This window comes from Elephantulus edwardii, unplaced genomic scaffold (genome assembly GCF_000299155.1).
Source record: "Elephantulus edwardii isolate Elephantulus edwardi_28Jun2011 unplaced genomic scaffold, EleEdw1.0 scaffold00007, whole genome shotgun sequence".
Lineage (NCBI taxonomy): Eukaryota > Metazoa > Chordata > Mammalia > Macroscelidea > Macroscelididae > Elephantulus > Elephantulus edwardii.
The window spans coordinates 4,483,567-4,496,630 of NW_006399757.1; the positions used below are offsets into that span (position 1 = coordinate 4,483,567).

Sequence of the window (13,064 nt, forward strand, 5' to 3'; positions counted from 1 at the left end):
AAAGATTTCCTGCAGTCCTTGCAGGTGCTTCAGTAAATACTGGTGGCACAAAAAGTTAAGCTCTTGACTACTGGCAGAAGGCCTGGCAGTTTAAACCCACCCAGATCCACCTTGGAAGGCAGTCTTAGCAATCTGCACCCAAAAGCTCTCCACCTTGGAAACACTTTGGAGCAATTAGATGCTGCATGAGTAGAACTTTGACAAAAGCTGTTGTTCTTGTAGAAAATACAATCATGTCTTGATTGATGCTTCATATTGTATTATGAATGTGAACTCGTATAGTTTACATACAAGAGCAGTGTTCTGGGATGTTTTGGTTTCATGAATGCCTTCGAGTCTACTGCATTCCATAGCAACCCTATGAACAACAGATCTGCACCTTGCCCTATCCTATCCTGTGCCATCCTCAAATCTCTCACATGCTCAAGCCCATTGTTGGAGTTAGAGTGTCTCCCTCTTGTTGAGGGTCTCCCTCTCTTTCTCTGTCCCTGCCACCTTCCCAGAATGATATCTTTTGCCAACAAATGGCCTCTCCTGACAACATGCCCAAAATATATGAGGCACATTTTCACCATCCTTTCCTCTAAGGAACACTCTGCTTGTACTTCCTCCACCACAGACTTGTTTGTTCTTTTGGCAATCCCTGGGATAGTCAGTGATCTTCTTGCCTAAAATGGTCAGGGAACCAGGCAGCTCAGGATCCTAGGATTACATTGAATAGAACATTTTGTTTTGTTTTGTCCTGTTTTGGTGGTTAGATTTAATACATAAATAACAAAATAGCCCATTTTAATCAACACTAGGACTTTCTTTCCTGGTGCAGTCTTGACTGATTTCAGTGAGTTTTGCACACACAGAGAAAATCAGACCTGAGTAAAGGCAAATGGATGATTCCCCAAAAAGGAAGTCAACTCTCTTGCCTAAATAAGAGAGGTATAGGAGTGCTAGTAAAAAGAAATCAAGGGTGAAATAATGATAGCTTTAGAAGAAAAACAGTCAAAATGCTCTAGGAAGTAGAGCCTCATGTGCTTTGTACCTATTATCAGGAGGGACCTTCCTGGAGAAGGACATCTTGCTTGGTAAAGTAAAAGACCAGTGAAAAGGAACAAGATTTAGTGAGATAGAATGGCACAGTCATTGCAACAATGAGCTCAGCATATGTGTGACTGTGAAGGTGTATGATGTTGTGTCATATACAGGGTCACTCTGAGGTGCAGCCGACTCAACGACACCTAGCAACAATATCAGCAAATTTATGAATACTAACCCTTTAGGAGTGTTAGTGGCATTATGGGTGATATATTTATTAGGCTGCTAACCAGAAAATTAACTTTGAATCTACAAGTTGCTCTGAAGGAGAACAGAGTGGCATCTGCTTCTGTTAAGATTCGACAGCCATGGAAAGCCAACAGAGAGTTGGAATTGAGTTGTCTTAAAGGTAGTGGGTTTGATTTTTTTTCACTTATTATAATCTTCATTATATGTGTGAGGTGGGCATGGAAGGTTTTTTAAAATTCCACTTAACAAATGAGCAAATTGAACTTGAGAATGTACCAAACTTTTTTCCATAGAAAACACTGTGTAAGGTCCATGTGGCGAACTATCACTGCTTTTCCCAAGTGAGGTTTGGTCTTCAAGGAGGCCTGTCATTTAGTAGACATGGTGACTAAAGAAGTATCCACTCTATTGGAAATGTAAGACTGGTTCCATTCACAAGATTTTATGAAATTCAAGCCATAAATTTTTCTAGCAGTAGAGACTAATAAAAATTAAGAGCACAGATTAAACATATGTTTTCAGCTGATGGTAAGAATGTAAACAGAACCCTAATTAATGAATTTGTTAATGATTCTTCCCACTTTGTTGGATTCCCAGTTATTAATGCCAATGGGTTTTGGACCTAGGCCATAACGTTTGTCTCTTGCTCCAAAAGCCTCTTTTTCATACTCAAGCTAAGATTCCCCACGTTTGCCAGCTTGATGGAGGGTCTGAATGTCTGTGGACCAATGTTTCCTCCAAGTCTAGAAATTATTCTTTGCATGCCAGCTGTTGTACTTCTTTGATCCCCCAGTTTGCATCCTGCACATTACTGAAGAAGAGAGCTTTTCTTTCAGTTTCACCAAATGCAGGTGTGCAGTCATTCCACGAGAGTTCTCATAAATTGGCCATGTAAATTACCCTACCCAGGGCCAAGGTCTGCAGAAATGAATGTCTTCACAAAGATTCCATAGACAAACATTTGTGTGTAATCTTCTGATAAAGCCCCTTGCCAGTGGCAGCCTCATCAATGGCACGAGCCATTGTGGGAAGGGTTAGTGATGAGTTTTCTAGTTGGTGTAGATTTAAAGAGCAAATTTTTCCAAAACCATAAATAAGTAATGGAATGTTTTGGCTCACCTTGCTTTCTGTAAAAACTCAACACATTTCCTCTAAATATTTATGTTTAAAATCTTCCCGCACACTCAATTATTTTTTGTGTGTATAGCTTCTCAAGCATTTCTCCCCTGTATTAATTTTCTGCAGATTGTACTTATACCAAGAACATGAAACTGAAACTCCAGTAGAAAGAAAATTTTTATTTTTATTTTTTTACATTTATGAACGCAGATACTCACTGGGAAACATTAAAGTAAGGAGCTAAAAGGACTGTGAACTTTCTTCAAATGCTGTAGGAAATCTGTCCTTGTTATATAAGGTCAAATTTCTTTCGCTTTAATTATAATTCAGTATTATTGTAATAAAAAGTGTCAATGTTTTATTACATCAGATATTTATCCTAGGTTCAAATCAGATCCAATAACGAATTATTTGTCCTATAGCTATTTGAAATGTAAAAAATCATATCACATCTTTGATTAAAAAAATGTGTGATTTTCTCACTATGACTTTCATTATTCACTCAAGATATATCAAGTTGCTCAGTATATATAAACTTTTAATGATGTGAATTATGGCTTTGCTAAATTTTTTAAATAATTGAAACAAATGTAAGAAGCACAGTGTGCAAAGACACTGGATTGGGTCTTATATTACTAGAGTGTTCTGTTTGCTAATATTTCCTTACCTGTCTTCCATTAACTATACAGGTATCATTTCTCTGGATGCTGGTAGAGTAGGAGACTGTAAGTAAGGAACTCATATTTTAGACTTAGATTGGAGAGAGTTCTAATATCCATAATCTTGGCAGGAAAAAAATTGTGCCTCAGACAAGGGCAGGTTTTAAAAATTATTTTATCTCCGCTAGCGTACCGGGAAGTAGCTAAAGTCTGGGCGATGGCGATCCTGGAGGCATTATTCCTGGGAAGACATGGAGTTACGGTGCCTCCGCGGTAGACTGTACCGAGGTGGCGGGCTCTGAGGCCTCGAGGGATGGAGGGGTCTAAGATGTCCAGCAGTACGATGCAGGTAAGCTTCGTGTGCCAGCGCTGCAGCCAGCCTCTGAAACTGGACACAAGTTTCAAGATCCTGGACCATGTCACCATCCAGGAGCTCACAGCTCCATTACTTGCCACAGCCCAGGTGAAACCAGGAGAGACCCAGGAGGAAGAAGCTAACTCAGGAGAGGAGCCGTTTATTGAAACTCGCCAGGATGGTGTCTCTCACAGATTCATCCCCCCAGCCAGGATGATGTCAACAGAAAGTGCCAGCAGCTTCACTCTGATCGGGGAGGCATCTGATGGCGGCACCATGGAGAACCTCAGCCGAAGACTGAAGGTCACTGGAGATCTTTTTGACATCATGTCAGGCCAGACTGATCTGGGTCACCCACTGTGTGAAGAATGCACAGATACTCTATTAGACCAGCTGGACACCCAGCTCAACGTCACTGAAAACGAGTGTCAGAACTACAAGTGCTGTTTGGAGCTCTTAGAGCAAATGAATGAGGATGACAGTGAACAGCTACAGATGGAGCTAAAGGAACTGGCATTGGAGGAGGAAAGACTCATCCAGGAGTTGGAAGATGTGGAAAAGAACCGCAAGATAGTGGCAGATAATCTTGAGAAGGTCCAGGCTGAGGCAGAGAGACTGGATCAAGAGGAAGCTCAATACCTGAGGGAATACAGTGAATTTAAGAGACAACAGCTGGAGCTAGATGATGAACTGAAGAGTGTAGAAAACCAGATGCAGCTGGACAAGCTGAAGAAAACCAACGTCTTTAATGCAACCTTCCACATCTGGCACAGTGGACAGTTTGGCACGATCAATAACTTCAGATTGGGTCGCCTGCCCAGTGTTCCTGTGGAGTGGAATGAGATTAATGCTGCCTGGGGCCAGACGGTGTTGCTGCTCCATGCTCTAGCCAATAAGATGGGTCTGAAAAATTTCCCTATGGAAACCATTCATATCTGGAGTCTGACAGACAAATCTGACAGACAAATCTAAGGAGCTGCCATTATACTGTTCTGGGGGATTGCGCTTTTTCTGGGACAACAAGTTTGATCATGCCATGGTGGTTGTCCTTGACTGTGTGCAGCAGTTCAAAGAAGAGGTTGAGAAAGGCGAGACCTGTTTTTGTCTTCCTTACAGGATGGATGTGGAGAAAGGCAAGATTGAAGACACAGGTGGCAGCGGTGGCTCCTATTCCATCAAAACCCAGTTTAACTCTGAAGAGCAGTGGACTAAAGCTCTCAAGTTCATGTTGACGAATCTTAAGTGGGGTCTTGCTTGGGTATCTTCACAGTTTTATAACAAATGACTTCGTTTGGGGTTATTTATTGGATGGTGTTCACCTTAAAGGCTTTATATTTTGTTTTCTTTGCAATAAAATGGTTAAATTTAGGCAATATTGAACAGCACATGTTTACAATACCAAAAAAAAAAATATCACAAAAGCCACTTGATTTTAAAATATCATGTGACGTAGTTTTGAGAGCTACAACAAACTGCATCTATATTGCTACCAGCCCTTGTTATAGTTTGACTCTTAAACTCATACCTTCTTTTGATCCCTTCCCTCAAAACAACTAATTTAAGTTTGTTTTTTAAACTAAGAGTTGAATTGAGATAGATGTGTTTCCACTGGATTTTCTCTGTCTCAACTTCCTGCATTTAAAATATGTAGTAGAAACCTTTGTCTCCATTGAGATGAGTGAGATGTGACAGAGTTGGATAACGTGGGAAAATGACATAGAAGCTTAGCCTGGTCACTATGTGATGTGATCATAAGCTTGAAATGTAATACTTCACTTGGTTGTAGCACTGAATGCCTACTCTTCTCTGTTAGAGATATGGTGTTTGATACTGTTTGAGCATTATGGAAAGATTTAATTGTTTATAATAAAATATTTGCTACAGTCTGATAACTGCAAAAAAATTATTTTCTGAAATACAGTGTATATGAATGATTGCATGAAACCATTAAATGAAGATTGTAGAAAACACAATGTGCATGAATTAAACAATGTAAGTGAATTATTGTTTGCAAACCAATAAGAAAAGGAGAAATTCTCTTAAATGTGCCTTCTGGTCAGCTCTCTTCACTAGTTTTCAAACCACTCAGAAAAAGAAAAGAATTTTGACAAAGTATATAACCTTCAAGGAAACTACATTCAAGTCAATGACAAGATAGAAACCCCATATTTTGTCTTCTGTTGATTTTATTTTGCCTTGTAGTGACCCACAGTCAAAGTGAGCCATAAGGCTTCCTAACTTTACTCTTTCTAAGAACTGATCACCACATTTTTTTTTTGCCTTTGAAGCAGCTCGTTGTTTTGAACCACTGACCTCTCAGCAGTCAAGTGTTTACACGCTGTGTCACCAAGGTGCCTTATATCCTTTCCTAAAGTCCTCCCAGTGATCTTCCCTCCACCCATCCTTGCCTGGAGCTCATTTTCCACACTCTTTTTATTCTTAGGTTCCATTTCTCCTCCATGTCAAGTTGTGCCAATCTGCTTTACTCGGCAGTTTGTTGGTGCTAAATAATGCTACAAAATAAATTTGTAGTAATAATGATGATGTTAATGAATCTTAAAACACCTAACTAATCCCAGGGAACTCTCTGTGATGTTAAGACTGTGGGACACATGATTGACTAACAGTGATAATGACTGAAAACAAGGTGATAAATTACTATGTAGATTGTTGATGGCCTGTAATTATCTCAAAAAGAGGGCATTTCATAACAGGAGCAATTTATTTAAACAAATACATGAGTAGCATTATAGACTGATGAAGCTGTATCTGTGTATTATCTTTTATAGTAATCTGCTCCATAAAATACAGGGACAGTAAACAACTTGGACTAACACTACTGAGGTCAAGGGCCAGGGGAGGTAAGAATGAAGGTCCTGTTTGCTCTTTCTTGAATGTGCCATTGTTCCTGGGTCTGTAAGCATAACGTTAGAGACTCCACCAGTATAAACACCAAAGTACCTAGTTATGAGCCTGTGTTTACATAGCCAGGATCAAAAGCACAGACACTTAGTTGGGTTCATTTGCATTTGCTGCCAGAAATGCCTGGACTTTTCTTTGGAAAAGAGCAATAATTCATATTTTGATGCCATTAACTCCCAAGGTTAATTTCTGTTTACAAGTCATATGAAAGGCCTCATATTCTTTTGCCGTGTTGCCAGTATTTTCTTTTCTTTTGAGCTGCATTGTTCTTTTCTAAGGAACTGATTGTGTGGCAGACTGTCGGATCATTGCAGGGAGCACAGATGAAAAGCCTGTTATTCCAAAGGATTAAATTACAATTCTTAGTGAACCATTGCCAAGCTATTTTTTTCTTCTTCTCAAAGCCAGGCAGGATTGGAAATAGGAAATGCTATGCCTTGAAAAGGGGTGGGAACGGTTGAGTGGATGAGGAAGAATACCATCCTAGTAAATGTTATTAAATTCTCTTCCAGTAAAATCATGAAGCAAATAAAAGATGACAAAACCTGTCAAATATCTAAATCTTTGGGAAGAGTAAATAGCTGGGTTCGTTAAGAAAAAAAATTATCATGGATTAGATCTGTATTGAATTCTAAAAGGAAGAGAAAGAATGCAATGGGATATACATAAAAACACACATAAAAAAATTAAAATCCCACCTTGAGTGTCTTGGAGCTTCAAGGGTGTGCAGTTGAAGAACTAAGATTTGCAAATCACCAAGAGCTTGATTATGAGTTCTCTCGGAAGGATTGTAAAATACAGTGAGAAAAAGAAAATGAAAGAGAGTTCTCTACTAAGGCTGTTTGGGGCAGGCTGAGTGAGCATTGTTCCCCAAATCTAGCATTCCTAAACCAGGAGGATAATTGAGTTCTGTTTGAAGTGACTGTGTTTCAAACTCCAGGGAAGTGTCTTATTAGAACCTGGGAGAGGACAGAATAAGTAGATTTGGGAAAGAAAACACCAGAGAGGAGAGATTGGTATTTTTGTTGTTGTTGTTTAAATCAATTCTGTAACATAAGTTGATGTATTTGGAGAAAGAGAAAACATTTGAATGTCCCATGGCCTGGAGACACTGGGATAAAGAGAGAAGAGACTGGCAATTAGCTGTGCGCTGTCAGGGCAGTGGAGCATCCACAGGACGCCATTGTGGTTTTCAGTTGTGTATCCCTGAGAATCAGGAATAAACTCCACATGCAGTGCTGGAATAAAAGCCTCCACACCATGCACTGAGCTTTCCCGTGCTTCGAGCGCCTGCCGAGCCTCATCGGAGGTGGCTGGGATAAAACGATGCCTCACATAGGATCTCTGCTCTCTGGGAGGCCACAGTCTTTTGGAGAAAAGAGATACATAAAACCAGATAATTACAATAAAACAATGGAATAACTGCTTCAAAGGTGTAGAAGAATGTTGTGGAGGTACACACACACACACACACACACACACACACACACACAATGTCTGTCTCAACTCAACAACTGAAAAGAACAAGGCTCACTCAAAGTGGCAGGCTTAGGGTGCATGGGGAGTCAGCACAAGATGAAGTTCAGGATAGAGGGCAAAGGATTTTAATCAGTTAAGTGAGAGCAAGCTTTAAAGCAAGAGATCAGGTGTGTGTATCTATCTCTGAACTAAAACTCTGACTCTGAAGGCTAAGGGTGAGGCTCTGGTCTGCAGGTCGCCAGTTAAGAAGCCATCACCAAAGGGGGGGCGGTTGGACAGGTGGGTTGCAGAGAGATGTTGGCCAGGGCACTCAGAGGCTCTAGTAGATGTTAGTGGTGAAGAAGAAATAGTTTCAGGGGTCTCTCACTTCTGAGATGGTGGATAGCACTAACTGAGTTAGGAAATCTTGCAAAAGGAATACCATGGACGCTTGTGGACAGAACAATGGCAGGACAGTAGAGATACTCCGTTTGCACAGCAAGCAGATCCCTTGTTAGTGTTCCTTCTCTAGTGCAGAAGTCTGCAACTTAGAACCAGCCAAAGGAGCATCTTCGTCCCACCCCACCCCACCCTGCTGTTACCCTGAGGGGCCTCAGGGATTAAGGAAACATTCAGCTGGAATTTTACTTTCATTATATATTTTTAACTATTACAAAACTTTATTTTTAAACACAGGCTCATTCAAATGTGTCACAGACCAAATGTTATGATAATTGAAGCCAGCGCGTGCTAACTTGCCTCCCCAGATTAACTCTTTGCGCGTGGACTGCAGTACCAATGAAGCTTTCTCCCATAACTTATAAATACAAGTTAAAAGTGTGGGTTTTCTGAGAAAACAAAACTTGTTTCAAAACCATACTCTTAACCATTTCCGATCACTGACCTTCATAATCAGGAAAGCCTTGATAATACGCAGAAAGTAAATAGGAAAACACAGAAATAAAACAACTATTGAGGGTCAAGTAAGATGATAATTTTTCTGTAGGTCCCTGATTTTAAGCTTAACTTTTAGTGTTCATCAGAACAGCCTGATAGTTGCAGTTCATTAAATTTGAATAAATGAAATAAATTTGAACTAATGAAGTCTATATAAACATATTTCTTATTGATTTATATCTTGTTTTTCCATATATTGTGACTCTTTATGAGAGTTCACATATTCATTTCAAGTCAGGAATCCTTTTTTAAAAGGGTTCTATGGCTTTTGAAAAACAAGTCTGAGAAACAATGAATATAAAATGTATTATATTACATTTATTTCTACTGAATTTCCTTTTCTAGACTGTTAAGCAAGTCTTTAATTTATTGGACTCATTTGAAATTCTAAAACTATCCTTTCATTCTGTTCATGCACATTCATATTCCTCTCCCTCCTCCCTACCTCTCCCTCTTAGCTTGGCATCTGTGTAAGACAATAACAGAAACAATCTGATTTGGCAGGATAATAATCAACCAAACTGTGTCTCTTCTGTTTTTAATTTTGCTTGATCATGGCTCCATCAAAATGCAAGAATGGGTGAACTGTTTCGAAGTCTGAATTTTGCAAACACCTGTTTACTGGTGTACATATGTGTGAATTTTCATATTTAACAATAATAGCAGCTGACTCTGTCATTTTCACACTTTTCCTGCAAAAACAGTGGCCTGTTCAGATTCTGGCAGAACACATTCAAAGGGTATAAGAGCAGTTATAATTTTCTTGGAAGAATAAAGGTGGGGATTAGTACAATTTATATTCATTTTATTCGTTTTAGCCACACAATGTTCAACTCTTCTTGGCTCATAAGTTTTTTGTGTTAATTTGAGCTTCATCAACACTTCTTGATTGGGTCTCAAGCACTAATCAGGCCCCTCAAAAGTGCTATAGAAGGCTTAAAAATCTAGCATCCATCATGAAAAGTAAGCAGGATCATAATGACGAATCATATTAGCATAATGTAAAAATGCAGAGCGTGAATAGCTCCCCCTCAAGATGTGTAGTAAAAACATACACACAATAAGACTGAAATGATTCATTACACCATTGGTTTGTTTACATTATAATGTATTTCTATGCCCAGCACAATGAAACCATAAAACTTACATTAATGAGTAGAGAAAAGAGGTTCTTCTTTCAACTAAATTACATTAATTCAGTATGAATATGTAAAATTTTATTTTGAGGAAGGATACTGCTATTCTATTATGTCATTTTAGAACATTACAAAACCAAGTCTTACTTATAGAGCTTTTTAGTAATCTACACTTTAAACTTCCCACTTTAGCAGAAAGTAAATTTAGCAACATATGAACCAATTTCTGCCCTCAAAGCCCAGCACTGAGATGCAAATGGAGTCCTCTCACATCACAGACGTGTATCACTAAGGAAAAGGTTATTCCTAGAAAAAAACAAGCGAACAAAAAAGCTCTTCTTTGGAAGATAGGCCATTTGCAAATCGTATCTTACCACCAAAATGGATATGAATAAACTTGCACTTGTCAGAGATGTGGGTGTCTGTTTAATACTGAATTAGTTTGCTAAATATTCATGACCAAGTTTCTTTTTTGAAGTTAGACACTTAGTAAAATTCTTGGAACACAGCCATGACAGATGCAGTTCCTACCTCATAGTTGACCATCTAATGAAGACAGCAGTGAAGAAAAGAGACATTCATAATCCAGTCTAGTCTACTATAAAGAGATAGTATAGTATAAACAGTTCTCTCCTAGAGCGACTAATCGGCAGGGCTTCCTGGAAGGTGTGATACTAACACCTGGAAAGTAATAAAAATTTTGCCAGGTGAAAAGGCATGAGGGAGTAGACAAGAGTATTCCCAGGGAATAGAGGTAGTTATGTGAAATGCTTCAGGAACTGAGAGTAGAAGCCAAAACAGAAGAGATGCTGAAATAAAAGCATCAAATAGAATATTTAAAAGGGCAGCTCCAGAAGACAGGGCAAACTACTATCACAGAATGTACAGAGACCTAGAATTAGAGAATAAATAGGGAAGAACTTGCTGAAATTTTTCAAGCAAAAGGAACTGAAATACAAATTCAAGCCTTGAGTTGCAATACTTAGGGAGCTTATGGGCAAAATCTGAAATGATACAGAAAATGTAAAAGGGTAGAAGGAATACACAGAGTCACTGTACCATAAAGAATTGGCCAATACTGAAGTATTTCAGGAAGTACCATATGTTCAAGAGTAGATGGTATTGAAGGAAGAAACTGAAGTTGTACTGAAGGCATTGACACAAAAATAAGGCCCCAGGAATCAATGGGATACCATTTGAAATGTTTCAGATGTAGCCTGGATGTGCTTACCATTCTATGCCAGGAAGACAGCCGCCTGGCCAACTGATGGGAAGAGACCCATATTTGTTCTCATTACCAAGAATGGCGATTCAAAAATAATGTGCAAATTATCAAACCATGTAACTAGCATTACTTGCAAATAAAACGTTGTTGATGATCATTTAAAAACAGAACAGTACATAGAGAACTGCCAGATGTTCAAGCTGGATTCAAAAAGGCTGTGACACCAAGGATATCACTGGTAATATCAGATGGATCCTAGCTGAAAGGAATGATTTCTAGAAGATTGTCTATTTGTGCTTTATTGACTATGCAAAAGCATTTGACTGTGTTGATTATAACAAATATCGCTAACCTTGAGGATAATGGGAATTCTAAAACACTTAATTGTGCTCATGCAAAACCTATGCCTAGCTCAAGAGGCTATGGTGAGAACAGAGCAAGGGAACATTTTATGGTTTAAAATTAGGAAAGGAGTGTGTCAGAGTTGTATCCGTTCTCCATAGCTATTTTATATATCTGCTGAGCAAATTTAGAAACTGGAGTCTATAAAGAAAAATATGCCATCAGGATTGGAGAAAGACTCATCAGTAACTTCACTATGCAGATGACAAAATCCTGCTGGTTGACATTTAGGAGGACTTGAAATACTTGCTGCAGAAGGTTAAACCCTGAAGGTTTCATCATGGATTGCATCTCAATGTCAAGAAAATAAATATCCTTGCCACTGGGCCTATAGGCAGGATCATGATGGATGGAGAAAGGATTGAGACTGTCAGCGATTTCATCTTACCTGGCTCCAAAATCCGTACAGTTAGTACTAGAAATTAGAGATCAGATGTATTGCCCTGGGAAAGCCTGCAGTTGGGACCTCTCCAAATTATTGAGGAGCAATGATGTCAGTTTGAGGACTAAGGCGTATCTGGTCAGGCCAGGATATTTTCAGTCAATTGCTATGCCTCTGAGAGCTGAACAGTGACTAAAGATGACAGAAGAATTGATGCCTTTGAACTGTGGTGTTGGAGAAGAGTGCTGAATGCCCCGTGGATAGTCATAAGAACAAACAAGTAAGTTTCAGAGAAGGTGCAGCCAGAATGCTGCAGAATGCTGGAGGCAAAGATGATAAAGTTCTATCTTACGTATTTGGGGCATGTTGCTACAAGAAGCTATTCCGTGGAGAGGGACATCATGCTTGGGAAGGTAGAAGGATGACGAAGGAGAGGAAGACTCTCAACTTTGTAGGCTGACATGGTGACTGCGTCAGAGATTGTTAGGATGGCAAAGAATAGGTCAGGGTTCATATCTGTTGTTCATAGGGTCACTATGATTGGTACTCAACTCAATGGCACATAACAAAAACATGGAATAAATGTAACTTGCATACAGTTAAGCCAGAGGTTACAAGGGGAAATGTGTCAAAAGAAGAAACTGGAAATCAGTCAAGGGGACAAATATAGTGACATAACAAATACACAAGGCTGAGAGAAGTTTAGAGTCCCTGGAATGTTTAATATGCTAAGCTGCTGAGTTAGTTAGTTGGGGTTTCCAGTCCATTCAGAGGTACCTCAGAAGAAATGCCTGGTGATCTACTTCCCTCTCACCCCCACCCCAAAGAAAATAAAATCAGTACTTGAAAATCCCATGGATCACTGGGCACCATGATTCACAATATACTCAGTGGAAATTGAAAAAGCAAAACAAAAAGGGATCTATCAGTGTGCAAGATAGACATGGTGCCTGCTTCCAAGGACCTTAGAGTTTAGAAAAGACAGATTAACCAATAAAACCAAATCCAAACAGCATAATAATGACAAGCTGTAGAAATTTTATTGAAAAAAGCAAATAGGGGGAGTGCACACTCCGGATCAGCAAAACCCAGAAGCTGCTGGACCCATTTGAAAGGGGAAAGCTTAGTGGGAAAATTGGCTGAATCCTCTTAAGTCCCACTAAGACCCAGT

The 13,064-nt window shown here is 39.3% G+C and overlaps 1 pseudogene; it reads left to right on the top strand.

Moving 5' to 3' along the window:
• Nucleotides 1-3,369: 3,369 nt before the first annotated feature.
• Nucleotides 3,370-4,696, top strand: LOC102871666 (annotated as a pseudogene).
• Nucleotides 4,697-13,064: the final 8,368 nt, after the last annotated feature.